At 48.8% G+C, this 26,621-nt stretch overlaps 1 protein-coding gene across 3 annotated transcripts in view; it reads left to right on the forward strand.

The window, feature by feature from the left end:
* Positions 1-1,415: 1,415 nt before the first annotated feature.
* Positions 1,416-26,621, forward strand: part of PTK2B (protein tyrosine kinase 2 beta) — a 139,431-nt gene continuing 114,225 nt past the window's right edge. Inside the window, exon 1 of one of the 3 annotated variants that reach the window (XM_055578788.1) lies at positions 1,416-1,653. The gene's annotated coding sequence lies outside the window, so the exon portion shown is untranslated. The remainder of the gene's footprint in view (positions 1,654-26,621) is intronic. The other 2 variants (XM_055578785.1, XM_055578789.1) reach the window with 2 other exon arrangements.

The raw sequence follows: 26,621 nt of genomic DNA on the forward strand, positions 1-26,621 counted from the left end.
TCCCCTACTAACTCCAGTTTACCCTATCTGACTCGCTTTGTTGCCCAAGCCCTAGCCAAGGTATCCCTGGATACCTACTTGTGTGTCTTCTCACTGCTTTGTGGACCCCGGCAATACTTGGTGCTGAGAACACGGCTGATCAGTGTATGCAATTAACAAGGCTGTGAGTTCCAACAGATGGGTTGTAAGTTACCCTGCATGAGTGGGTGGGTCCCAGGCTCAGAGATTCTGATTTTCAGTAGCCCCAGAGTCACATCCAAGTATCTGCATTTTACGAGCTACAGACAGTCCACTGATCATACTTACAGGAAACTTTGACTTTCTGATTTTGCAGCCTTGGACGTTTTAATCTAAATCTGTTTTCTTTTCAGAAAATGGGAAGAATGAAAGGAAATGTTAACATAGATAAAATGTAAACTGAGTGTTCCTTGGCACAGTGATTGGCATTTAGACATACTAACCAAATGCTGGCTTTTCTCCTGGGGTGGCTTGTTCTCTGAGTTTGGAAGTGCTGGGGGTGGGGGGAGGAAGACTGGGGCTGGTTGTAGTGTACACTGGGCTGTCATAGGCAGCTGCACAACACCAGGGGGCGCCGTGCTCAGAGACGCCTTTGTGAAGAGCATCCTTTAACAGTGTGGGAGATTCCAGTTCTTCTCAGGATACAGAATGAAGAAGTTTGGGGTGGGGCTCTGGAGAGGAACTTCGAGAAGGTGAGGAATGCTCAGTGACACACCAGCTTTTTGACTTTATGCTAAGTCCTGTTCACCTGCTCCTACTCAAGAAAAAGTCTAGACTCTTTCTAGTGACAGATAAAGGGGTTACTAAGTGCCCTTGAGTCACTGCCTCGACTCTTGCTGCCCTCCTGGCCTAAGTGAAGAGGCAAATCAGACTCTTGGTCAACAAACCAAGTGGACTGATGTGGAGAGGGGACGAGGAAAGGCTGCCCAGCATCTATGACTATTGTGCCTCTGGTCCTGGCTGTTGCAGTGCAGGAACCGGTCCATGGCATTCAGACCCCTGGACCAGTTCTGCCAAAGCCCCTGGTGACAGTCACCTGATCTCTGGTGCCCCCACTCCACCCCACCAAAGCAGCACTTTAGGACTTGAAGAGACCCGGAGGGACACCGATGCTGGGAGTGGCAGGCTGCTAACAGTCTCTAGCTCTGCAACAGACCTGGGAGCTAAGAGGAAAGCTTCCCAGTGGAGAGGAAGGTAGAGCGAGGAGGGGTGGAGTTGGGGGTACTCAACTGCTCACGAGGTGGAAGCGGTGGTGACAAAGACAATCAGGAGACCCCACGTGGGGTTGGGAGTGGCAGAGACGGCCCCCTCCCAGGTGGGCACGTGCAGCTCCGGGAATTGGCAGCGGCGTCTATTTCAGAGTTTATGGTAAGAGGCTGGAGCCACACACGCTCCGCACCGCAGACAACACACCCCACCCTTTAAGGAAGTGGGGAGGAGAGCGGCAGGGGTGTGGTTAAGCCGGAGGAGGAGAAGGGGAAAACACAAACCTGTCAGCGCTCTTACTCAGCGGAGGCCTCCCGAGCCGCCGCGAGCCCCTTCGGAAGCGCCCCTTACCTGCCTAGCCCCCGCCGCACCTGGCCAAGCAGAGGAGAAGCCGCAGCCGCCGCCACTGGAGCCGGCGCTTCGTCCCGAGTGAGTCCCCTCCCGCGATCGATCGGCGCCGAGCGCCCGGCCAGAAGTTGGAGGCTGGACGAAGGAGGGGTGGGGGGCGACTCCCGGACCGCGGACCCAGAAAGTGGGAGCCTCTGGGCCGGCTAGCCCTCGGCCAGGGGGAGAAGGAGTCTATTGGGGGAGAAGGAGTCTATTTGGGGAGTTAATTTGAAACTCAAGGGTGTTTTCTTTCCCCTCTTAGTTCTCTTATCGGGTTCAGACAGGGAAGGCCGGGGTTATGATGAGAGGACTCAGAAGGGCCGCCTGCCTGCAAAGGTCAGATCAGAGAGCTTTCAGAATAGACCTTCCACTCCTGCCTTAGAGCCTTTGCCCGCGCCCCGCGCTGCACCCCCACCCCCCGCCCCTGCCCCTGAAGACAGCGCGCCCACCCCGGTCACGGGCCCATGAACACCCCGCGGCTCCCCGCATTGGATTCTTGTTCCCCCACCTGATCACCCCACGAGGCATCTTCTGTATGTTGCACCCCCGACTGGAAGCGAGCAGGGCTCTGCAAGGGCGTAGAGGCAGGACTCGTGTGTGTGTGTGTGTGTGTGTGTGTGTGAGAAAGAGAGAGAGAGAGAAAGAGTACCTGTGTGCCCTGGGGGACTAAAGTTAACACCCGCTGCCGCCCTGGGTCTCTGTTGAACTACTTGGGAATACCTCTAAAGAGTTAAGCTCCCTGCCGCTTTCTCCTCCTGGCAGGCGGTGCGTGGGCAAACAGGCAGCATATGGGTGCTGTTCTGAGCCCAGCAAGAACCCCACCAACTGCCCTAACCCTCAGCCATCTGACACTCTCTACTCCCTGCACCCCAAACTTGGTGCTCAATCCAGTTAGACTCCTCCAAGGGTCAGGAGAGGAAGGAACAGAATTTGGAACGCAGGGGACACTCACCAGGGGCACTCAGAAGCCAGAGCAGAGAAGAGCTTCCCCCGACCTGTAGCTGGACATGAGCCCTCAGGGGCAGTTGGTGCCAAAGACGAGGGAAGGGGCAGGAGGAGGCCCCTCCCTCGAGGGCAAGGAATGCAGTTGTGGACCTAACCCCAGATTTCACAACTCCTCTGGGGGCGGGTGAGAGGAGGCAGAGATGAAAAAGTGAGTGAAGATGGACGGAGGGAGGGAAGTAGACACACCAAGAGACAAGCTCTGGCAGGACACTGGGCTCTCATTCCTTCATTCTGTACACATTGGCTGACTTCCTACCCCAGGCCAGGTGTTAGCACTGGGCGTCGGGGACCACGGTGTGCACCATCCGCACCCCCCAACCCACCCACCCACCAGCAGTGCTGTGGGGAGGAAAGCAGCAGGTGCTGACCGCCCAGTTCTGGGGACTGTGGGAGGAACTAACTGGTCAGGGTATCCAGGAAGGCTTCCTGGTGAAAGTGGCTCTAAGTGGAGACCTGAAAGATCAGTAGAATTAGTCTGGGAGGGAAAGAGGGGGATAAACAGCACAGGGCACAGCAAGTGCTGAGACTTGGAGGCCAGAAACAGCATGATGCACCCAGGAAACTGAAAGTAGCTCGGGGTGTTCAGTGCGTGGAGAGTGCAGGGGCGCTGCAGAGGTGGAGAGAGAAGCTCCAGGAGGGTCTGCTCGGGCTGCCATGGCAACTCCTGTCACTCAAGCCCTAGAGCCGGCAGCCTCTGACTTGACTCAAGGGCGGGGCTTCCAGATTTAGCAAATGAAAATACGGAACACTTGGATTTGAATCTCAGATAAGCAACAGTGTATTTGTCAAGTAAGAGTATGTCCCATGCACTCTTTGGGACATACTTGTACTAAAACATTATTCACTGTTGATCTGAAATTCAGGTGTAACAGGACGTCTGGTATTTTATCTGGCATCTGTCTTCCAGTACAGTGGTCCCCAATCTTTTGGGTACCAGGTAATCATTTCATGGAAGACAATCTTTCCACAGACTGGGAAGGGGGGAGGTATGGTTTCAGGATGACTCAAGCGCATTTGTTGTGCATTTTATTTCTATGACTTTTACATCAGTTCCACCTTGGATCCCCAGGCATTAGATCCCGGAGGCTAGGGACCACTGGTCTGAGAGAAAGCTGAGGATGCTACTGTGCTTGGAAGTGAGGGGTGGGTAGTGTGCAGGCACCAAGGGAACAGTCTCAGGACATATCATCTTGTAGTCAGTCCTCCTAGATTCCACTTTGGGGCTTGTCCACTAATTGACCATGTTGTCTCTTAAAAACAAAACCAAACAAAAACAATTCCTTAGTCTTTGGAGCTGAGTGGACCTGGTCAAATGCCAGCTTGGCCACCTGCCTGCTGTGAGACCCCCATAAACCACTTAGCTCCTAACAGCCCCAGAACCTCTTCTCAGAAATGAGGATGAGAGTACCTGTTTGTCCAGGTTATAGGCTGGATCCCTGGTATGTATGTAAATTACCCAGGGAATGCTGAAGAAAAAGTGGTAGATATTAATCTTTGTAACACTTTTCCAGGGGTGACCAAAGTAGCATCCTCAAAGGACTTGGGGCTCATTTATTTCTGTTTTTATTTATTGAGTGCTCAGAGGTAGCATGGAGAAGGCAATGGCAACCCACTCCAGTACACTTGCCTGGAGAATCCCAGGGACGGGGGAGCCTGATGGGCTGCCGTCTATGGGATCTCACAGGGTCAGACACGGCTAAAGCGAAGTAGCAGCAGCAGCAGCAGCAGCAGAGATACCAAAGTCTTCCCAGGTGGCACAGTGGTAAAGAATCCGTCTGCCAGTGCAGGAGATGTGGGTTCGATCCCTGGATCAGGAAGTTGCCCTGGAATAGGAAATGGCAACCCACTCCAGTATTCTTGCCTGGGAAATCCCATGGACAGAGCCCAGCGGGCAACAGTCCATGGGGTCATGTGGATCCGAACACTACTGAGTGATTGAGCACACAGAGGTCCCAGGGGAAATATGTGGTGGGGATCTCGCTCCGAGGGATAGAGTGGGTTAGCTCCTGAGAGGGAGAGCCTGGCTCATTTTTCAACTTTGTCTTTGACCTGCTGCCTAGATGCCCTGCTTCAAGGGAAGAGATAACCAGCTCTTCTATTGGAGGACACTGGTGGTGGGGTGAGGGGCGCGAGGGGAGGGGAATGATTCAAAGAATCAACTGAAAGGAAATGTGAGTGAAGTAACAGGGAGCATCCAGGTAAACAGCTAGCACAGTGGCTGACAGAGACAAATGTGCCATAAAATTTGGCTGTCAATATTCCCATTTTTATATTTTAAAATATTTATTTATTTGACTGTACTGGGTCTTCATTGCTGTGCCTGGACTTTCTCTAGCTGCCTCCAGCTGGGGCTACTCTTTGTTGCTGTGTTCAGGCTTAGACTCTAGGTGCATGGGCTTCAGTAGTTGTGGTGAATGGGCTTAGTTGCTCTGCTGCCTGTGGGATCTTCCCAGACTGGGGATTGAACCTGTGTCCCCTGCATTGGCAGTCAACCACTAGACCACTAGGGAAGCCCAACGTACCCATTTTTATACTGAGTAACTTATTAGGAAAATAGAGCTCAGGGGTAGAAGTAAGGATGCCTTGTTTTGACTTTTATGGGGGTGTTTGTAAGGGCAAATTAACTGACACCCTGAAAGGGAACCTGGAAGGAGCTAAGAATCTGTTAAGAGAAAGAGGAAATAGAAAGTGTGTTTCCCTATGAGAACCGCTGGGTTAAAAATGGCCCCTCTTTCCAGTGGCTGAATCTCTCCATCCTCCTGCCCAGTGATAAGCATTTTGTCCCCAGCTCTTAGAGCAGCATTTACCAAACAGTATTCAGAGGAACTCTGTGCCATGAGATGGTTACAGGTGTTCCACTGGTGACACGTTCCAAGGAGCCCACTCTCAGATAAATATGCATTTGTCCCGCATGTCTGCATGATCTAGACCATGGTCAATTCCACAGAAAAGGCATCTGTATCACTGAACTTCCTTGGTGGTGGTGGTTTAATTGTTAAGTCATGTCTGACTCTTTCGACCCCATGGACTGCAGCCTGCCAGGCTCCTCTGTCCATAGGATTCTCCAGGCAGAGAATAGAGTGGGTTACCATTTCCTTCTCCAGGGGATCTTCCTGACCCATGAATTGAACCCATGTCTCCTGCATTGCAGACAGATTCTTTACTGAGTTATGAGGGAAGCCCCAGAAGTCCCTAAATTTGCTATAGACCCCTTGTAGCGGGTTGTTGTTGTTCAGTAGCTAAGTCGTGTCCAACTCTTTGCAACCCCATGGACTGCAGCACGGCACTCTTCCCTGTCCTTCACCATCTCCCCGAGCTTGCTCAAACTCATGTTCACTGAGTCGATGATGCCATCCAGTCATCTCATCCTCTGTCACCCCCTTCTTCTCCTGCCCTCAATCTTTCCCACCATCAGGATCTTTACCAATGAGTCAGCTCTTTGCATCAGGCGGCCCAAGTATTGGAGCTTCAGCTTCAGCATCACTGCTTCTTATGAATATTCAGGGTTGATTTCCTTTAGGATTGACTGGTTTGATCTCCTTCCAGTCCAAGGGAACTCTCAAGAGTCTTCTCCAGCACCACAGTTCAAAAGCATCAGTTCTTCGGCACTTAGCCTTCTTTATGGTCCAACCCTCACATCCGTGTGCGTAGTGGGTTGGGGAGGCCACTATTACCTTCTCAAGGAAAACAGCCAATCCACACCTAGTGATTGTTGATGTGAGTGAAGTGCTTGGACCGAGCAGATCTTTCCGTGGACATCATTCATCCCATACCTCTAGCCTGGACTCAGCAGTGTCCAGCTTATGGAAGATCTTCGGGTACTGGGCACCATGTGGCCTGTCCTAGCATCACTCGTGCCTCACAGACACAAACCCCCACATGTGTCAGTCTACAGCCTCCTACGACAGTTCCCACCCATTTCCCCTGGCTCAGAGGACCCTGGAAAAGTATGTCTCTCAGCCCATAAGCCCTCTGGGGTGATGGAGGAGTTCCATGTGTTCAGATACTATTAAGAACAACGGAGGTAGGGGAGGGGAAGGAGTGTATCTTGGGCGAACCCTGCATGGTAGGTCTCCCGACCCCTAGTTTTCTCCCTGCCCAGGAATCCTAGGCTCGGGGACCATGTGGTCCCAGCCTCCCAGGTAAATGGAATGGATATGGATAATCCAAGGAGGCTGGAGTAGAGATGGGCAATCGCCAAGGTGTGCGGGCAGAAGGGATGGTAATTAACACAAGTTCTTGCTGGCTCCTGATCGAGAGTTTCTCTTAGACTCTGGGCCAGTTCTAGAGTAAAAGGGGAGGAGCAGGGAGATGGGTAATGGTCTCCGAAACACTAATGTGGTTGGTGGTTTTGTGGGCCAGTGCTTGGACTTGGTCAGCCAGCCCAGGTTTCAGCTTCAGCTCTGGGACTCATGGTATGACATTGGCTTGGCCAAGCCCTGTCTCCCTCTCTTCCTCGTCTCTGAGATGGAGATGATGACAGGGCTTTCTGTGAGGGGATACCAGGAGTAATAGTCAAAATATTAAGAGCTGCTAAGGCCTGGGCAGGAATCTAACAGAACCCAGCCCAATATGTCAGTGGTCATGGGTAACCTGGGGGATGGACCAGGTAGGCAGTCAGGGCGCTGGGGGAGTGGACGTTTACTAACTTGGATGGACTGCTGTGCTGTGCTAAGTCACTTCAGTGGTGTCTGACTCTTTGTGACCCCATGGACTGTAGCCTACCAGGCTCCTCTGTCCAAGGGATTTCCCAGGCAAGAATACTGGAGAGGGTTGCTATGCCCTCCTCCAGGGGATCTTCCCGACCCAGGGATCAAACTTATGTCTCTTATGTCTCCTGCATTGGCAGGCAGGTTCTTTACCACTAGCACCACCTGGGAGGCCCTCCAACTTGGATGGACTAGTCCAGTGTTTTCATCTCCCAGATGGACTTAGGCACCAGCTTCATCGCCTTGACCGTACATAAGACATTCAGTCCTTTATCAGGCACATGGTAGGCATCCCATAAGTGTCAGCTCTCCTTATCATTCTGTATTCACACTTAGAGTTAATCTGAGCTGATGGGGAAGGAATATTTTTTTTTTTTCCTGGTGATAAAGTCCTTCTTCTGAGGGGCTGAAATCCGCTTCTCACATGGACTGTCTCACCAGCATGCAATCACATATGAGACAGAATTTGCATCTTGCCCCCAACCCGTACCCCTTACTCCTGCCCCCAGTTCACTCTGTCAGCAGCCTGGCAGGATCAGCTCTGTAGCCAACTGAGAGCCTTTCTATTCCCATGCATCAGACACTAGAGCCTGTACAGTCACCGAAGGTGCACAGAGGGCTCACAGGAGAAAATGGTGGCTTCAGCTTCCGGGGCGCTAGGCACCCAGCACAAAGCTCTGAGCCGTGTGAGGGGGTGGTGTTGGGGGAGGGGTGCAGCTTTTTTAGTCACTCTGCTGTTTCCCAGGGTATAATTATTACTCATGATGATGGTTTGATTAAGAGAGCAGGCTGGAGACTGTGTGCTCCGATGTACTTTTTACCTAGACCCGAGGAGTGGGTTGATAGCAGTGCAAGATTTTGTCTCCAAGTGACCCTCTGGGTGGGCTGCAGACCCCAGCTAGCTCTGACCTTACCCAGCACTAAAGGCAGCCAGTCAGTATGATTAGAACCGAGATCAGCCACCTCCAGTGCCTTGGAATGGAACCTTCCCCTTTTCTATCCTGGTGACCTCCACTAACATTTTCCTCCTCTTCTGGGTTCTTCCCTTTTGTGTCCTGAAATTCTCCCTCACAGCCCCTGGCACCATCACTGCCTAGACAAGAGTTCAAGGAATCCACTGGCCTGGTGTTGAGAGCTTACTCCTGGGTTCAGTTCTTGTCTCGTGGACTATCTCCCTTTCAATAGACCAATTCTCCCAACAACTTTGAGGGCACTCTGTTTCATGCCCCTCTTTTCTCTGACAGTCTTCCAGCTGGCTCACTGACTCCCCAGCTATTGCAACCCCCCTGGGACACATGCAGGGTGACCCGTGCAGGGCCCGAGAGTGGGCTCTTGTCTGACACTTGGAAATGAATTGTCTGAGGAAACACACATGCTGACAAAGCAAGAGACTTAATTGGGAAGGGGTGCCTGGGCAGACAGCATTAGGGTAAAAGGACCAAGGAGAACTGCTCTGCCACGTGACTCACAGTCTCAGGTTTTATGGTGATGGGATTTGTTTCTAGGTTGTCTTTGGCCAATCGTTCTGGCTCAGGGTCCTTCCCGGTGGCTCACACGTTGCTCAGCCAAGATGGACGTCAGCAAAAAGGATTCTGGGAGGTAGTTGGACATGTGGCATCTCCTTTTGACTTTTCCCCAACTTTTCTGGTTGGGGATGGCCTATTAGTTTAAGACAGGATCTCCTGCCGTAAAATAACACACACAAATGGCTACTATGGTGGTCAGGGTGGGCGGTTTCAGTCAGTGTGCTTCCCCTAACAGGCCCATTGGGGAATTCTACTCCGAGTTCAGGTTTTGCTCTTCTGAGGGCATGGGTACCATTTCCCACCAGTGAGAGAACAGTCCCTCCTCTGGTCCGTGCCACTTGGAGCATCATGTGTTTTCCGGGTTTCTAAATTAATGTCAATTGTCCCTCCTCAACAACCCCCCCCCCCCCAACTTCCTCTCTAGCCTTAAGTAGTCTCTTTGTTCTTCAGGAGCTTTGAGGGTGAGAACCCAGCTCCTCTCTCTTTGGCTCAGGTGTATGCTCTTCCCACCCTTAGCTCCTGCTCCGGCAGGTAACCAGAGATCTGATACTCCAGCGCCTTCGAAGATGCTCTTAACAGCATCGGCTTACCTGTGTTTGCTATGACATAGACACCAGGCACTGAAACACGGCCATGCCCGTTGAGCCAGTTGTGAGTGGCTGTCCCCAGCTGAACTTCTCAAGTCCCCAGCTCAGCACTGGCAGATTGTCAGCCTGGGTGAGTGGGAAAACGATCAGGGGTCAGGAGACCCGGCTCTGGTTTAGATTCTTCCAGTCACTGGCTGTGTGACTTCGGGCAAAGTAACTTCGCTTTTCTCATTCAAAATGAAGAAATAGTACCACAAGTTTGATAGGGTTGTTGAGCGAAACACCTAACTTGTGTGAAGTTGCCCCATAAGACACCCCAGGCATGATTCCTGGAAAGATGAAGAGTTTGGGTCAGAAAGACATGGGTTGAGTCTTTTTTTTCTTATTATTTATTTATTTTTTGGCTATGCTGGGTCTTCGTTGCTGTGTGGGTTTTTACCTCGTTGAGGTTCACAGGCTTCTAATTACATGGCTTCTCTTGTTGCAGAGCACAGGCTCTCAGGTGCCCTGGCTTCAGTGGCTGTGACTCCCAGGCTCTAGAACGCAGGCTCAGTAGTTGTGGAGCATGGGCTTAGCTTCCCCATGGCATGTGCAAACTTCCCAGACCAGGGATCGAACCCATCCATATCTCCTGCATTGGCAGGCAGATTCTGATCCACTGGACCATGAGGGAATCCCCGTGGGTTGAGTTTTGATCTGTCACTTTTTTCCCTAGATGACATCGCCAGTTATGTAACCTCTCAAAGCCTGAGTTTTCGCACTTGTGACTCATTCTTGGCGTTTGTTCAACATTTCTCCCCTCCTTCAGCCCCCTTGTCACTCACAGAGTATATTATTTCCCCGAGTTTGAAGGATTGTATCTTTCCTCAAAGAGTTTACAGTCTTCTTAGGGACATAATGAAAGTGAAAGTGTTAGTCTCTCAGTTGTGTCTGACTCTTTGCGACCCTTTGGACTGTAGGCTCCTCTGTCGATGGGATTCTCCAGGCAAGGATACTGGAGTGGGCAAGCCATTCCCTTCTCTGGGGGATATTCCTGACCATAACACATAAAGATAAATAACTGTGAGACCGGATAGGGACTTTTGGTTCCATAAAGGAGGCACCAATAAAGTACAATGAGGTCAGAGAACAGAGAGAATTCTTCTGTCTTGGGAGTCTGGGAATGCTTCCTGGATGAGGTGGCATTTGAAAAAGCTCTCAACAGCAAAAGAGACACTGATGTATAGAACAGTCTTATGGACTCTGTGAGAGAGGGAGAGGGTGGGAAGATTTGGGAGAATGGCATTGAAACATGTAAAATATCATGTATGAAATGAGTTGCCAGTCCAGGTTCGATGCACGATACTGGATGCTTGGGGCTGGTGCACTGGGATGACCCAGAGGGATGGAATGGGGAGGGAGGAGGGAGGAGGGTTCAGGATGGGGAACACATGTATACCTGTGGTGGATTCATTTTGATATTTGGCAAAACTAATACAGTTATGTAAAGTTTAAAAATAAAATAAAATAAAAAATAAAAACCAATCAAGACACAAAAAAAAAAAAAAAAAAGAAAAAGCTCTCAAGAGATGTCCAGAGTATAAAACTGGAAACATGGAATGGTGGTTGTGGTCAAAGAGCATGAATAAGAGGGAGGCTGGAAGGCATGATTTGAATGACTCATTTTGGCTGGAGCCAAGAGTATCAAAGGGCGATTAAGATAAGGGTGGAGAATAAGATAAGGTTGGAACATGATGGCTGAGGGATTGGACATGATTCTGCAGGCCATTGGGAGCCACTGAACTTTGTTCTGAACATGGGTAAAGGGTTAATAATCAGGTTTATGCAGCAGTGTATAAAGTAGATCAGAAAGAAGAGAGCTTGACCTGGAAAGAGGGGCATGAAGGAGTCTATTATTATAGCTCCTGCCTCAAGAGTCTGGATAAATTCTGTGATCTGGGATGATTTGCAGGTCCTGGAGAGTGTCTGCTGGTTAGTTGGAGGCTTCTGTGTTCTCTGAATTGAAATTGGTCCTGACGTGGATTTAAAAGATGTAGCATTTATGGGAGCATCAAACTGTTTAGGTTATATAAGTAATTCGTCATTGCCCTTAATCTTCTCCTTTCTCCATGTTCTTGGTTCACATGTAAGCCATTTCCCGTGGACCTCATCTTTGGTGGAGATGCTCTGTCATCCTGTCTTGAGATCCTATGGCAAGCTTGGTAATGGCGGCCTTCTGGAGAGGCATGCAGCTCTATCTACCGCCTCCAATCCACCCTCATCACTTCAGACAACTCCTGGTTCCCTCCTCCTGCCTGATCCTTCTCCCTTGCTTCAGCTCTCCACTTCCAAGAAACTGTAAGAGATGTCCACTTGAGTAACTTATCTTCAATGCTGCAGGTTGAAAAACAAAACTTGCTGTTTTCTTACCCCAAAGCCTTGTCTTCTGGCTCGCCTCCTCTGCACAAAGTTGCAGTTCTCCTGGGCACGCAGTTGTAGTTCTCCTAGTCAGAAACTTTGGGTTATCTCCCCTTTCTCCTCTGCTCACATCTTACCCATCACTAATCCTGCAAATTCTTTCTTCATGCCTCTCATTCCTTCCTCCCACTTCCCAGGCCCCTACTCTAGTCTGAGCCATGTTACCTGATATCACCGGATGTTACCTCACTGCCTCTCCTTGCTTCTAGATTCCTCAGAAGATTCTGTGCCTCTAGGCAGATCTGCATCCCTTACATTTACTGTTTAATGCCCTCTGTAATCTCACCTCTGTTTACCTTCTCTCCTAACTTCCCCATACTTTCCAAAATAAGCCCTTCACCCCAAGTAGCCTGGTCTGCTTCCCCATCAAACCTCTGCCCAAATCAAACCTCTGCCCAAATCCTCTTGGATGACCTGCCAGGACTGCCAGCCCCTTCACCCTTCTTCAATCAGACTCCTCCCTCAGGGCTCAGGCCAAGCCCCACCCACTCATCTGTCCTTCCAAACTCCCTTAAATTCCAAGGGTTGGAGATTCCATCTTCCTCCTTTACACACTCATCTGGCTTGGCTCCCTGGGGCCAGATGCAATCTTTGTCCTTCTCTGTCCTGGGCTTCACAACAGCCGGTTGCAACAGAGAGAGGACTGCATTCTCCATGCCCACCCACCATCCCCTACCTCTTCCTCCCAACCCCCTAAGGTCAGGATGCTATCCTGGCCTCTCAGGGAATGTGCAGGTTTTCCAGAGCCCAGAGAGAGGGAATGGGTGATTTAGAGCTTGATAATCCCTTTATTGAGCTGCTCCTGTCTCTAATCCATTGGATCCTTGATTTCTTTTCCCTCTCATCTTCCTGCTTATTCGAAATCATCCTAGCCAGGCTGAGTGACAGTAGAAAGTCAGGGAGTAGGAAAAAAGACCAGAAGCTCTGGTCGAGGGTGAAGTCACTTTAGGGATACAGGAGAGATTTGCAAGGCACAGGTTGGCAAAGTGATTGCTTCAGGAGTACATACATGGTGGTAATGAGAATCTCACTTAAGATTCGAGCTTTGGTTGCTGGAAAAAGAGTCTCTCCTCCACTGAGAGCCTGAGTGATAAGGAGGTCCTGAGTGATGAGAGCCACAGTTTTTAGCCACTTGGACTTCCACCCACCTGTGCACAGGCCTGGGGCTTGTCGTGGTGGCTGCAACAGAGCTGTCCAGAGGGTGGCTCTCCATGGTCCCCAGAGTGGCCTCTGGACCTCCTCCCTCTTTCTCTACCTGACTCCTAGTCTAGAAAAACTTTTCCTGTACCTGTTTGCTAAACGCTTAGCGGCCAGCCTGAGTTCACTCCTGGGGAGAGGCATGGGGACGGAGAGAGCGCTGCCTGGGAAGCAGACCCAAGAAGTGGCTGCTCAGTCACCTCCCTGTCACTTGACCTTGGGTGAGTCACTTGGGTGGACCGCTTCAAGCCTCAGTGTTTTTATTTGTACTTAGAATAAGGGGGCTTGGGAGTTGTTAACCAGAAGATATCTTCTTCAACATGGATCTTAGGGGAAAGCCCAGTGTGTAAACCAGGTCACATTTTATAATATAATTCATGTATTATAAAATTGTTGCTGCTGCTGCTAAGTCACGTCAGTCGTGTCCGACTCTGTGCGACCCCATAGATGGCAGCCTACCAGGGTCCCTGGGATTCTCCAGGCAAGAACACTGGAGTGGGTTGCCATTTCCTTCTCCAATGCATGAAAGTGAAAAGTGAAAGTGAAGTCACTCAGTCATGTCCGACTCAGCGACCCCGTGGACTGAAGCCTACCAGGCACCTCCATCCATGCCATTGCCTTCTCTGAAACCAGGTCACAGTAGATCTTCCCAAAGTTCAAGCAGGGAGGGCAGGTTCCTCCATGCATCTCGAGGGGCCCAGATCATCTGGGATCCTCTCCAGGCCTCCAGTTCCTGAGGTCCTCATTGTTTATGTGTCCAAACACACAGACAGTGGACAGCAGGTCTAGATTCAGGTGCATTCAGTGAAGAATGAACTCAAAGTAAGGAATGCAATCTGGGGCATGGTGTGTGTACTGCAGGAGCTGAGGGGGGATTGCATACATGAACACCCTTGGAGAAGATGCATAATTTCCACCTCTGAGGAAATGCACATGTTTATGAGAATAAAGTCCAAAGCTTTCATCTAAGCTCCAAGGAACCTATGGCACCCCTCCACCAAATATTAAGAACGACCCACAGGGTTTTGTAATTAATTTTATCGATTTTTAAAGGAATGATCTCCAACTTAAGCTCTGTTTTAATTCAGGTGAACTAGGCTGTAAGCTCTATGGAGGTCAGAACACAGGTCTCAGCGTTTATACTGAGAATGAAATGGACAGATGGTGTTTGATACACAGTTGACATTTAATACATACATGTTTCATGCCTGGGCACATGTGTCTCCTGATAAGGAGGGTTGTGTACAGCACAGCTAATGTAAATATGTAGACATTTCAAAATGGACTTCCCAAGTGTCTCAATGGTAGAGAATCCGACTGCCAATGCAGGAGATGTGGGTTTGATCCCTGGGTCAGAAAGATCCCCTGGAGGAAGAAATGGCAACACAGTCCAATATTCTTATCTAGAGAATCCCATGGACAGAGGAGCCACACAAACGTTTCAAAATATTTAATGTATAATTTTAGAGGCACACATTTTAAAGTACTTGCTATTTATATAAAATAATATATTACATTTAAAGTATAGCTTTTCCCCAACTCTCCCTGTTTACGAAACAATCAACATTTGACTCTCATCTTAACACCAGTGTCCTCTTCACTTTTTGAATCAACTGTCTGTGTTGGGGCCTATATCACCGTCCCAACAGTCTAAAGAGAGTTGGCTATTTCTTACAAACACAGAAGATGTTTGTATGTTTTTTAGGAACAGCCTTTTGGAGATAGAATTCATATATTATAAAATTCATCCTTTTAAAATGTACAGTCTGGTGAATTTTGGATCTACAGAGTTGAGTAACCATCATGGCTGTCTAATTGCATGACATTTGTATCACTCTCTAAGAAACCTCATCCTCTCAGTGGTCACTCGTCATTCTCCCCTCCTCCCAGTCCCTGGCAACCACTAATCTACTTTCTGTTTTTGTGGATTTGTTTATTCTGGACATTTCATATAAATCGTAGGTCTTTTTGTGACTGGCTTCTTTCACTTACAGTAATGTTTTTAAAGTTTATCCATGCTGTAGGGTGTATTGGTCCTGGAGGAAGATCCCCTGTATTTCCCGTTAATATTTCCAGTTAATAGTCCACTATTTGTATATTCCACACTTCAGTTAACCGTTCATCAGTTGATGCACATTTGAACTGTTTCTTTTTTCTTTCTTTTCTCTTTTTGAGTTGTTTCTACTTTTTGAGCATTATGAGTAATGTTGCCAGGAACATTCATGTACAAGTTTTTGCATAGACTTATATTTTCATTTCTCTTCGTTATAAACCCAGAGGTAGAATTGCTGGGCCATGTGATAACTATGTTTACCATTTTGAGTAATGGCCAAATTGCTTTCAACAGCTGCTGCACCATTTTATACTCCTATCAGCAATGTGTGATGGTTTCCATTCTTGGAACTCTTGTTATTGTTCATAATTTTGATTCCCTGGTGGCTCAGATGGTAAAGTGTCTGCCTGAGATGCGGAGACCCGGGTTCAATCCCTGGGTCAGGAAGATCCCCTGGAGAAGGAAATGGCAACCCACTCCAGTACTCTTGCCTAGAAAATTCCACAGATGGAGGAGCCTGGTGGGCTACAGTCCATGGGGTCGCAAAGAGTCGGACACAACTGAGTGACTTCACTCAGTAGCCATGGCAGTACCCTGTCGTGGTTTTCACTTGCATTTCCCTAATGATTGAGGATGTTGAGCATCTTTTCATGTATTTATTGACCATTCATACAGCACTTTGGAAAAATGTTTAATCAAACCCTATAGAAGATATTTCTTTTAGATGTCTAGAGCATAACTACTTAGTGCATTGCTTTTTGAAAAAATGGTCTTTAACAAAATTCAGCACTTGTAATTACGAGGCTATACCCTCAAACAAAGTTTCTGAATCTATATTATAGTACTATAATATGGAGATAAACTTTAAAAACATTACTGTAAGTGAAATCTATATTATAGTCCTGCAATTCTTCTCTAAAACAGTTCTATCAGGCAACCTTTGTAAACAGCCCAAACTAACATGTATTGTAGTGGCGTCAAACTACTATGTTTTCCCAGCTTGTTCAAAATAGGGTGATTGTGAAGGCAGCCCATAAAATGAAAGATTATATAAGGACTAGAATACAAACTTCCTGTTTTCTGACAGATAATTTGGGGAGAGAAAGAGCACACATTATATTTAAAAACAGATGATGACTGAATGGATGGATGGATGGACAAATAACTTTAGGAATGAATGAATGAACAAAGGAAGGAATGCAAGCTGGTGAGAAAGTCGATCAAGCAGCCATACCAATCTGGCTCTTTTTACTTCTTTATTCTCATGGAGAAAACCAGCACTGGCCTTTCATCTCTACTCTATAGAATCATATATAAATTATTAATTTTTTTTGAAAACTTGTAGTTCCAAGTTGGAAACAAGACACTAGATTTTCTGTTGTCTGACAGTCTTTCTCACCTTCTTTAAAATGCGAGAAGCACAGTCTGCCTGGTTTCTGAAAGTGGTTGAGAAACCAAAGACCATGTAACAGGACTGCATGGTTGAGGGCTACGCATCGGTGGAGCAGGACCTTTAGGGATGTGACGTGGTACAAGGGTTTTCTTGGGTTTGCCCTGATCAGGCTCCAAGTCCACCACTGCTCTTCCCACTAGCGTGAGGACTTGGGGTGTCTAGCCCTGGAGGCTTCTCTCCCTCGCTTCTCAGGGGTGGGATGGTCTGACCACCTCACAAACCACATCCCCTGGTGACTCACCAGCAGACTCCTCAGAGAGAGACTGGCCCTTCCATACGTCCCTTGCGGTCTTCTCTTAGGACACATGTGAGCTGGAGCATATAGCCCTCCTGGGTTTGGAGTATTGCTGCTGCTGCTGAGTTGTGTCTGACTCTTTTGACTTCAGGGGCTGTAGCCCACCAGGCTCCTCTGTCCATGGGATTCTCCAGGCAAGAATACTGGTGTAGGTTGCCATTTCCTTATCCAGGTGATCGTCCTGACCCAGGGATTGAACCCACATCTCCTGCATTGAAGGCAGATTCTTTGCTACTGTGCCACCTGGGATGCCCAGCTTTGCTATAAGAGTGAGGAAGGGAAAGAGGAAGATTGACGGGCAGGAAGACCAGAGTGGAAGTTGTGGCCAGACGTGTGAAGAAGTGACAGACGGGGATGGAAGCTTGAGGGGTGGCTTTTAGAGGCCCAGACCCCGGAGGGGAAATCAGTGATGGATGAGACTGCGCTTTAGAAAGACCTTCACAGCAGCCACAGAGGGACAGCCACAGTGTGGCCAGTTTGGGGGGCTGTGAACAGCTCAGGGATCCTGGACCCAGCAGGACTGCAGTTCTACTGGAGTGCGTGTGGTTAGAGTTGGGATCGGAGAGCAAGGGGTGATGAAGGGAAGTGTTGATGGGCCTGGTCCCCCCTTCCTTTACAGATGGTGGTCCTAAGGGAAATGGGAGGCACATCTGGTAAATCAGGCAAAGCCTGGGTCCCTTCCCAGGCTTATTTTCTTTTAAAGGTATATTTTTTATTTTTAAAGTCCTTATTGAATGTGTTACAATATTGCCTCTGGTTTATGTTTTTTTTTTTTGTCGTTGTTGTTTTTGCCCCGTGGGATCTTAGTTCCCTAACCAGGGATCAAACCTTCAACCCCTGCATTGGAAGGTGAAGTCTTAACCACTGAACTCCCAGGGAAGTCCCTCCACCACTTAGTCCATTCCTAGGCAGGGTCCCAGCATCCTCCAGAGACAGCTAATCCTTACTTCTTTGCCAAGACGGGACTGAGTCTAAGCTCTCTTCCCCTCTCCCACCTGCCATGTGATTGTTTATCTTGATGTTAAACTTCTGCAAGGAAGGAGAGTCTGTATTCTTCCTCCTTGACGTGCTGTTTCCTTCTTTAAGAATGTGGGATCAGTGGGAGTGTTACGTGGTGAATCTGAAGCCCAGCTCCTCATCACTTAGTACCAGCCTTGGGCCAAGTGATAAGCAAGGTGCCAGGGTTACAAGGGTGCACAAGAGAGCATCCTCAAGATGAAAGAACCATGCAAGAGCCGCAGTAAAACCAGATGGGCTGCGAGATGATGGCCAAATGCTGTAGATACACAAGGCCAAGGCCACCCACGTTATCGGGGGAGGCTAACAATGCTACACTGTTGAGGTGATGATGCTGGGAAGGGTTTTGAAGAATTGATAGGAGTGTACCAGGCAGAGAAAGGGCAGGGAGGTGCCCCATCAGGCAGAGAGCACAGCAAATTTAAAGACAAAGCATCAAAGAGTGTGGATGGTCTGGGAAGCTGTGAATAGCTCAGGGAGGCTGGAGCTGGCCGGACAGCAGTGGGAATAAAGCTGGAGGGATGCAGAGAGGCACTGTATTATGGTCACTTGGCACTGGACTTTGTTCTCTAGCAACAAGAAGCAACAAGACAGATAAGAGAGTGTGTCTATAGGATGTGTAGTCGTAGGAGTTTTCGAGCAGGGAAGCGAGTCAGATTTTTGTTTTGGGAAAGAGGACTCTGGCCCCAGACCAGAGTGGCTCTTGCGCCAAGTGCAGACAAGGATTGGCTCAGAGACCTGTAGACAGGCATTTCTGGGGCATGGCTATGGTCGGCAGCGGTGCCGTGCCGATGGCCCAGAGTTCCCGTCGTCAGCTTGGGTGTCGCAGCTCCCCACACCTCTGGCTGGCCAGAGACAGTGGTGGCGAGGGCTGGCCCAGAGGGCTAGCTCTGAGAAAGAGCCTACTTCTCGTTTCCTCCCCCGGACATCCATCCTCATGCAGTGAGGAGGGGTCTGAGTGGACAGAGAGGGGCTTGGCCAGGGGAAGAAGAACTAGCCTGCCTTCAGTGGGCAGGTGCAGTGGGTGAGACTCAAGCTGCAGGAATAGGGAATCTAGGAGAGGATGCCTGCTGCAAAGCAAGGGGGATGCCCAGCACCCTTGTTGGCCCCTCCAGTTGGAATAGGGTGTCCCACAGGTATTATGGGATGTATAGGATATTCAGGGCTTCCCGGGTGGTGCTAGTGGCAAAAAGCCTGCCTGCCAATGCAAGAGACGTAAGAGACACAGGTTTGATCCCTGGGTCGGGAAGGTCCCCTGGAGGAGGAAATGGCAAGCCCACTCTAGTATTCTTGCCTGGAGACTGAATCCTATGGATAGAGGAGCCTGGTGGGCTACCATCAATAGGGTCGCAAAGAGTAAAACACGACTTGAAGAGACTGAGCATGCTTGCACACGTAGGCTATTCAGGACCGGAAGACTCTGGGCGGGGAGTGGTGGGCAGAGGGATTTGTCACAGGATGGAAGCTCACACTCCGCCTCCCCCGAGCCCCCCTCCTCCCAGAACTCTTGGCTGTACCCTCCACTTATGCCAGGCACATGTTATCTTGAGATAAAATTATTTTTTCACACGTACACGCCTTGTTCAATGGAATGGGGGAAGGCGGGGACCTCGCCTCCTGCCCCTGTGTCTCCCGGTACTATTTCAGCAAATGTCAGGCTACAAACTCGTGCTCAGTAAACACTTGTACAGACAGAGGAGATTTTAGGGAAAAGAGCAGAGGAAAAAGTGCTTTATTTAGAGATGCTCTCCAATACTGGTGAAAATGGGGGACATCAGAGGAGTTCAGATAAAGCAGGATGTGAAAAATCTCATCAGCTGCTGAAAGAGACAGGCGGGCAGAGGACTTCCTGACCCCAGGCCACGTGTACCTCGGAGAACTTTCAGGGCGGAAGCAACCTAGGTCCTCCAGTGGAGTAGACAGAGGTGCTGATCAACTGTCAGTGCCACCTCAGAATCAGCTGGAGAGCGTTCAAAAGCACAGGCAACTGGGCTCCAGCTCCCTCTGCGTTTCTGACAGGTTTAGAAGTGACGGTGATGCTGCTAGCCTGGGGACCACTCTGTGTGTTGTGACCACTCTGTTACTTGAGGTGTGTCTTAGAGCTCCCCTGGAACCCCTGTGTCTATCTGCAGTCAGACCCGCACAGACATCTGTTTCCTGTTTTGGTTTTGCTCTGTTTTGTCCTTAACGCTCCCCAAATGGTTCTGATGCCCACCAAGGTTGAAATACCTACTGCATCTCCACAGACTTTGACATGACACCTTTCCTGCCCACAGCCTCAGGCTGGCTTCAGCTCACCATCCTCTCTATCCCCAACACTCTCTTCCTGACTCTGCTAGCACATTCTTCCTGCTTTGTTTTGTCATTTACTGTGTGTGTGCCATCTGTCCGAGTCAGTGCGGGTGGCCATAACAAACTCAGCTGAGTGGTTTAAACAGCAGTCCTTTATTTTCTCATGGGTCTAGAGGCTGGGAGGCTGAGGTCAGGCTGTCTGCACGGTTGGTTTCTGGTGAGGACTCTCTTCCTGCCTTGGAGATGGCCACCTTCTTGTGTGTCCTTTCTTGATTTATCTTTGGTGGATGTGTGTGTATAAGAAAGAGGGAGGGAGAGGAAGAGGGAGAAAGAGAGAAGGAGGGAGGAGAGCATACTCTGGTCTCTCTTGCTCTTCTTATATAGACATTAATTCCATCCAATCAGGGCCCACCCTTAAAACCTCCTGCATGTGTGCTAGGTTGCTTCAGTCACGTCCCACTCTTTGTGACCCTATGGATTGTAGCCCACCAGGCTCCTCTGTCCATGGGATTCTCTAGGCAAGAATACTGGAGTGCGTTGCCATGCCCTTATTCAAGGGATCTTCCTGACCCAGGGATTAACTTCATGTCTCTTACATCTTCTGCATTAGCAGGCAGGTTCTTTACCTCTAGCACCACCTGGAAAGCCTCTTAAGATCTTATTTATCCTTAATTACTTCCATAAAAGCCTTATCTCTAATACAGTTGCATGAGCCATTAGGGCTTTCACATATGGATGGGGTGGGGTAGAGGGAGTGGGACGCAGTGGGAAGGCCTCTCTGTCCATAACAGGAAACACTCTGTCCATAACACTGTCTTTCCCAATTAGACTGGAAACCTGGGAGATCACAGGCATGGTGCCCACATGCCCCTCAATGGGTCTGTAGAGGACTAATTCAATCTGTGTTTGCTGAATCACACTGAGCGTCTGAAAGAAACCAAAACAAACTGAGACCTGTTTACTTTGGCCTTACCTGGGTCCCTGTTCTTGAAAGACTGAGGTGATGGAGAAGAGAAGGCATTTGCTAAACTCCATCCATGAGCTGATATGGCCAGGTCCCAGCATTGTGGATGGGCTCATCAGCCTTGAAACTAATTTGATTACTAATCTGTATCACTCAGGGAACTACCACCCCCAGAGCTGTATTAAGAATGTTTTTCTCAGGCCAAAAAAAAAAAAAAAAAAAAAAAAAGTGCTGTCTTTGGCATTCAAGGCAGCCTCAGGAATTTCTTTTTATGATTGATTCTTCTCTCTGTTTTTTTGTTTTGTTTTGTTTTGTTTGCTCCTTCCTGTACTCGTTCCAGATCTCTCAGTTGACATATAACCAACCCCCATGCTGCCCTCTCAACACTCAAAAAACTTTCCAACATAGTTGCCTTCCCCCAACACTGTCTTGAAGTTCTTGCTAAGAGAACTCACTCCTTTCCAGTGGGGCTGCTGAGGTTCGCCGGGAGTTTGGTCTCCCTGCCCTGAGGACCCCTTGTGAATCACAGAAGCCCTGGGTGACCTGCATTCATCTCTGGGACCACTGCCCTTTGCCGTTTATTTACGACTGTCTAATGACATGTGAATGTTGAGCTTTAAGCCAACTTTTTCACTCTCCTCTTTCACTTTCATCAAGAGGCTTTTTAGTTCCTCTTCACATTCTCTTCACATCCTCTTCACATGACACCACCATAAGGGTGGTGTCATCTGCATATCTGAGGTTATTGATTTTCATCACTTCATGGGAAATAGATGGGGAAACAGTGAGAATAGTGTCAGACTTTATTTTCTGGGGCTCCAAAATCACTGCAGATGGTGACTGCAGCCATGAAATTAAAAGACGCTTACTCCGTGGAAGAAAAGTTATGACCAACCTAGAGAGCATATTAAAAAGCAGAGACATTACTTTGCCAACAAAGGTCCATCTAGTCAAGGCTATGGTTTTTCCAGTGGTCATGTATGGATGTGAGAGTTGGACTGTGAAGAAAGCTGAGCGCCGAAGAATTGATGCTTTTGAACTGTGGTGTTGGAGAAGACTCTTAGTCCCCTGGACTGCAAGGAGATCCAACCAGTCCATTCTAAAGGAGATCAGCCCTGGGTGTTCTTTGGAAGGAATGATGCTAAAGCTGAAACTCCAGTACTTTGGTCACCTCATGTGAAGAGTTGACTCATTGGAAAAGACCCTGATGCTGGGAGGGATTGGGGGCAGGAGGAGAAGGGGAAGACAGAGGATGAGATGGCTGGATGGCATCACCGACTTGATGGACGTGAGTCTGAGTGAACTCCGGGAGTTGGTGATGGACAGGGAGGCCTGGCATGCTGCAACTCATGGGGTCGCAAAGAGTCGGACACGACTGAGCGACTGAACTGAACTGAATGACATGTGACTCAATGGTAAAGAACCCACCTGCCAAAGCAGGAGACTCAGGTTGGATCTCTAGGTCGGAAAGATCCTCTGGAGAGAAGGAAATGCAACCCACTCCAGTATTCTTGCCTGGAGAATCCCAGGGACAGTTCTCCCTGGAGAATCCTATAGCCTGGCTGGCTATAGTTCATACAACTGCAACAGTCAGACACAACTGAGCGACTAAACAACAACAAATGACAAAGTCAGCCAGGAGGAGACCACAGTTTGCAGGGGGTGCCCTTGGTAATCCTTCTACAAGCTGTACATTATTCATTAACCTTGTCCCCTGCTTTCTGGCTTTTCCTCTCTGTTTTGTTCCTCTGAGAGCTGTGACTAAGTTAAAAATGGCCTCAGGTTGGAGAATGGGCTCCCGGACTCTGTTCTTGACCCCATCTTTCACTTCTCAGGAAAATGGCAAGCATATCAGCTGCCTTATTTGTGTGCCACCACCCCCCCACCCCCACCACTCCAAATCCTCCCCTCCCCAGCCCCTACCCGCTCCCAGCACAAGCTTGGGTCTGACATTATTGCTCCCTTAAACATGGGGCAGTTGAGTTTCCCAAGGAGGCAGAGGTTCACCCAGCTCGCACACAAACAGTGACAGTCCATCAGCGAGCAGCGTTGGTAACAGGAAGGAGCAGTGGTCTGCATCCTGTGCCCAAGGTGTGGCTCCTTACTCCCCAGCCATGTGGTCGCTAATCCTCAACTTTCCTCCCAGCCAAACAGTCATCAAGTTCGTGCTTTCCTTAAAGGGATACTGCAGAGATTAAAGAGACATGATATGTTTATGTATGTAAAGCACTCAGCCTGGGTGCAGGGCATGTAACAAGTTTCATGGAGCAGTTGCTCTTATTAATGGCACCTACGATTGGGAGACAGAAGTAGATGCAACCGAAGTGACTCTGGGGGCCCTTGCTCCTCACCTGTCCGGTCACTGCTGACAGAAACCCCAGTTCTACAGCCCATGCCTGCCCATGACCTCTGCCAGTTTTAGATTCACCTCCTTGTGCCTCTGATCACCTCTGTGCCATCAGGTCTTGTTCTGTCAGTCACCCCAAGGCCCAGAGCTCAGCCCCCTTCCCCAGTTCCCTACACACAGATCCTACAATGTTCCATTCATTCTCTGGTCTCCCCCCACCCCCCCTTCCATTCATTGTCTCCATTCTTTCCCAACACAGCGAGCAAAGTATATTTGCCAGGATTCCCTGAGCTTCACCTTCTAAGTCTAGTGATGCAGTAGAGTATTACCTTAGTCCACTTGATAGCTAAAACAAGATGCCATAGACTGAGTGGCTTATCAGTAGAAGAAATGTATTTCTCAGTTCTGTTGCCTGGAAATCCAAGATTAAGGCACCAGCAGATTCTGTGTCTCATGGGCACCCTGCTTTCTGGTTAGACAGAAGTCTTCTCACTGTGTCCTCACATGGTGGAAGGGGCAAGAGATCTCTCTGGGGTCTCTTGTCACGAAGGCCTCACCTTTGTGAATTCATCATCTCCCACCTCCTAGTACATCACCTTATGAGTTAGAATTTCAACATATGGATTTGGAAGGAACACAAATATTCAGACCATAGCAGACATATTTCTAAATAACTACAGCTTTATTCCTGGAGGAATTCTGTTACCATCTCCTGAGAGAGTAGAGATCTCATTATTCTTTTTATTGATTGATTGATTGCTTTAGCAGCATCGGGTCTTAGTTACAGCCAACAGGATCTTTGTTGCATCATGCAGGATCTTTCCTCGCAGCACACAGACTCTCTAGTTGTGGCCTATGGGCTCAGTAGTTGTGGCACATGAGCTTCGTTCCTCCACGGCATGTGGAATCTTAGTTCCCAGACCAGGAATCAAACCTTCATCCACGGCATTGCTAGGCTGATTCTTAACCACTGGACCACCAGGGAAGTCCCTCTTTATTCTCTACATGTGTTTAAGCAAACACAAGATGCTGCCACATCCTGCCAACAGGACCCCAAAGTTGATGTCTGGGGAGTCGAAATGGTGAACAAGGCCACGTGGGACAGCTGCCCATGGCTGGGGACAGAGCAGTCGGAGAACAGAGATTATGAAACAGGTGCCCACTCCTTGTGAAGATAAACTGAGCCTAGTTGGAGTGTTTACTGCTTGTGAAGGGTGGCAGACTGCAGACTGGACATTCTGGCGATGAGACTTGTTAACCCCCACATAGACTTCCTGATCAAACAAGTCAACAAGAGAGAGAGAGGTTCTGTTAGATATGGATGAGTCAGACTTGGAAAATGAAACCAAACCTAAGACAGGGTTGATGCATCCCAGGGCAGGTGAGTTGGATGAAAATGTAGAAACAGCTGCCAGGAGCTCACGACCCTAGAGGTCTCAGCGAGGACTCCAGGCTGTGGTATGGAATTTTGAGAAGCAGGAGAGGCTCAGGGAGGGACTAAGCCTATCCCACTTACTCCATCACAGGGATCCAAACTCCTAGTCCCCCAAAGTGCTATTTGCTCTCACACGTTTTCCCAGAAGGGGATTCTCTGATAGCTCAGTTGGTAAAGAATCCGCCTGCAATGAAGGAGACCCTGGTTCAATTCTTAGGTTGGGAAGATCCGCTGAAGAAGGGATAGGCTACCCACTCCAGTATTCTGGCCTGGAGTATTCCATGGACTGTATAGTCCATGGGGTTGCAAAGAGTCAGACACAATTGAGGAACTTTCACATCACTTCACTTTTTTCTGCCAGATGCGCTGTTTCATCTACCCAAATGCTCCTCAACCCCGCATCTCACTCTTTTTATTCACCCCTTAAAATTCTTCTCATCTTTCCCCCACACCACTCCTGAGGGGGCCTTCCTGAGTTCCTCTTGCCCATCATCAGAGTGAACCGCCCTGTTCTCACTGGTCTCCTAGCTCACAGCCTTGGGTGACAGTGTGCATTCCCCTCCTTCCAACTTCCAGCGAACTCTGTAAAACAATCTAACCTGTTTTCCAATCCACTCTCAGCCCTATCTAGTGGCTTCAAGTGTCTGGAATGCAGTAAGGTCTCCACAAATCTTTTAGAAATCCATTCAATGAAATTCTGAAATTTCAGTTTCGACTGAAAGTCTGGTCACTCAAGACCACATTTGGTGTCATGGGCAGTTGGCCCTCATGGAGTTTCCACTTCCCACTTGCAGATGGGGAAGAAAGAGCTCAATAAAGATGTTCTGTGGATCCTTATTTCTAGTCTATTCTTATAGAACTACTTGCCCATGTTGCTGTGAGTAATGAGAAAAGTGATGGAGAATTTCTTCTGAGCACAGAAGAGCAGAGCATCCCTAAGGACCAGAGACTACCCTGCTGATGAGAGCATTATTTGGGGAAGGAGCAGGTGGCCTGATGAAGTTATCTAATCTAAACTTGTGAAGAAAACTCTTCTTTTCCTTGAGCACTTGTGGGAAATGCCTCATCCATAGAATTCATTGTTGTTGGAAAACTCTTATTGCTAGAAGGTTCTTCCTTTCACTGAGCTGAAGTAGCTCTGAAACACACCCCACCAGTGCTAGGTCTGCCCTCTGCAACAGCTGTGATCATGACCTTTTCAATATGGCTACCCTGAAAGATAGGGACCACCCACCCCATGATTCTTGTTGAAGGCTTCACATAAAGAACTGTTTCACCTCTTCCTTGCATGACATAGTTTTCAGATGCCTTGCCTTTCTGGCTCTCCACTTCTGCATGAGTGATTTTGTTGCCATCTTAAAAATGCCAAAGCCAGCCATAGACATTAACACTCCATGAGAAACGAGACCTATTAGCTGGTTCCAGCCTCTTCATCACTTGTGGACTCCCATCTTTCCCCTGCCCAAGTGGGACTTCTGTTTTGAAACATCCTCATTAAACTAAAAAAGTAAAACCCATTGACAGTCCCTTTGAATTCCTCAGCCTGGATCTCATGTTCCCGGAAACTCCCATCAGTTTCTCTCTGGTCCATTCTCTCAGTCTTGCTTCTCATCATTCTTCTATTCCTCAGCTCAGCTGTGTAACAAATACCACTGACTGGGCAGCTTAATGGA

Source organism: Bubalus kerabau, chromosome 4 (assembly GCF_029407905.1).
Source record: "Bubalus kerabau isolate K-KA32 ecotype Philippines breed swamp buffalo chromosome 4, PCC_UOA_SB_1v2, whole genome shotgun sequence".
Taxonomy (NCBI): Eukaryota; Metazoa; Chordata; class Mammalia; order Artiodactyla; family Bovidae; genus Bubalus; species Bubalus kerabau.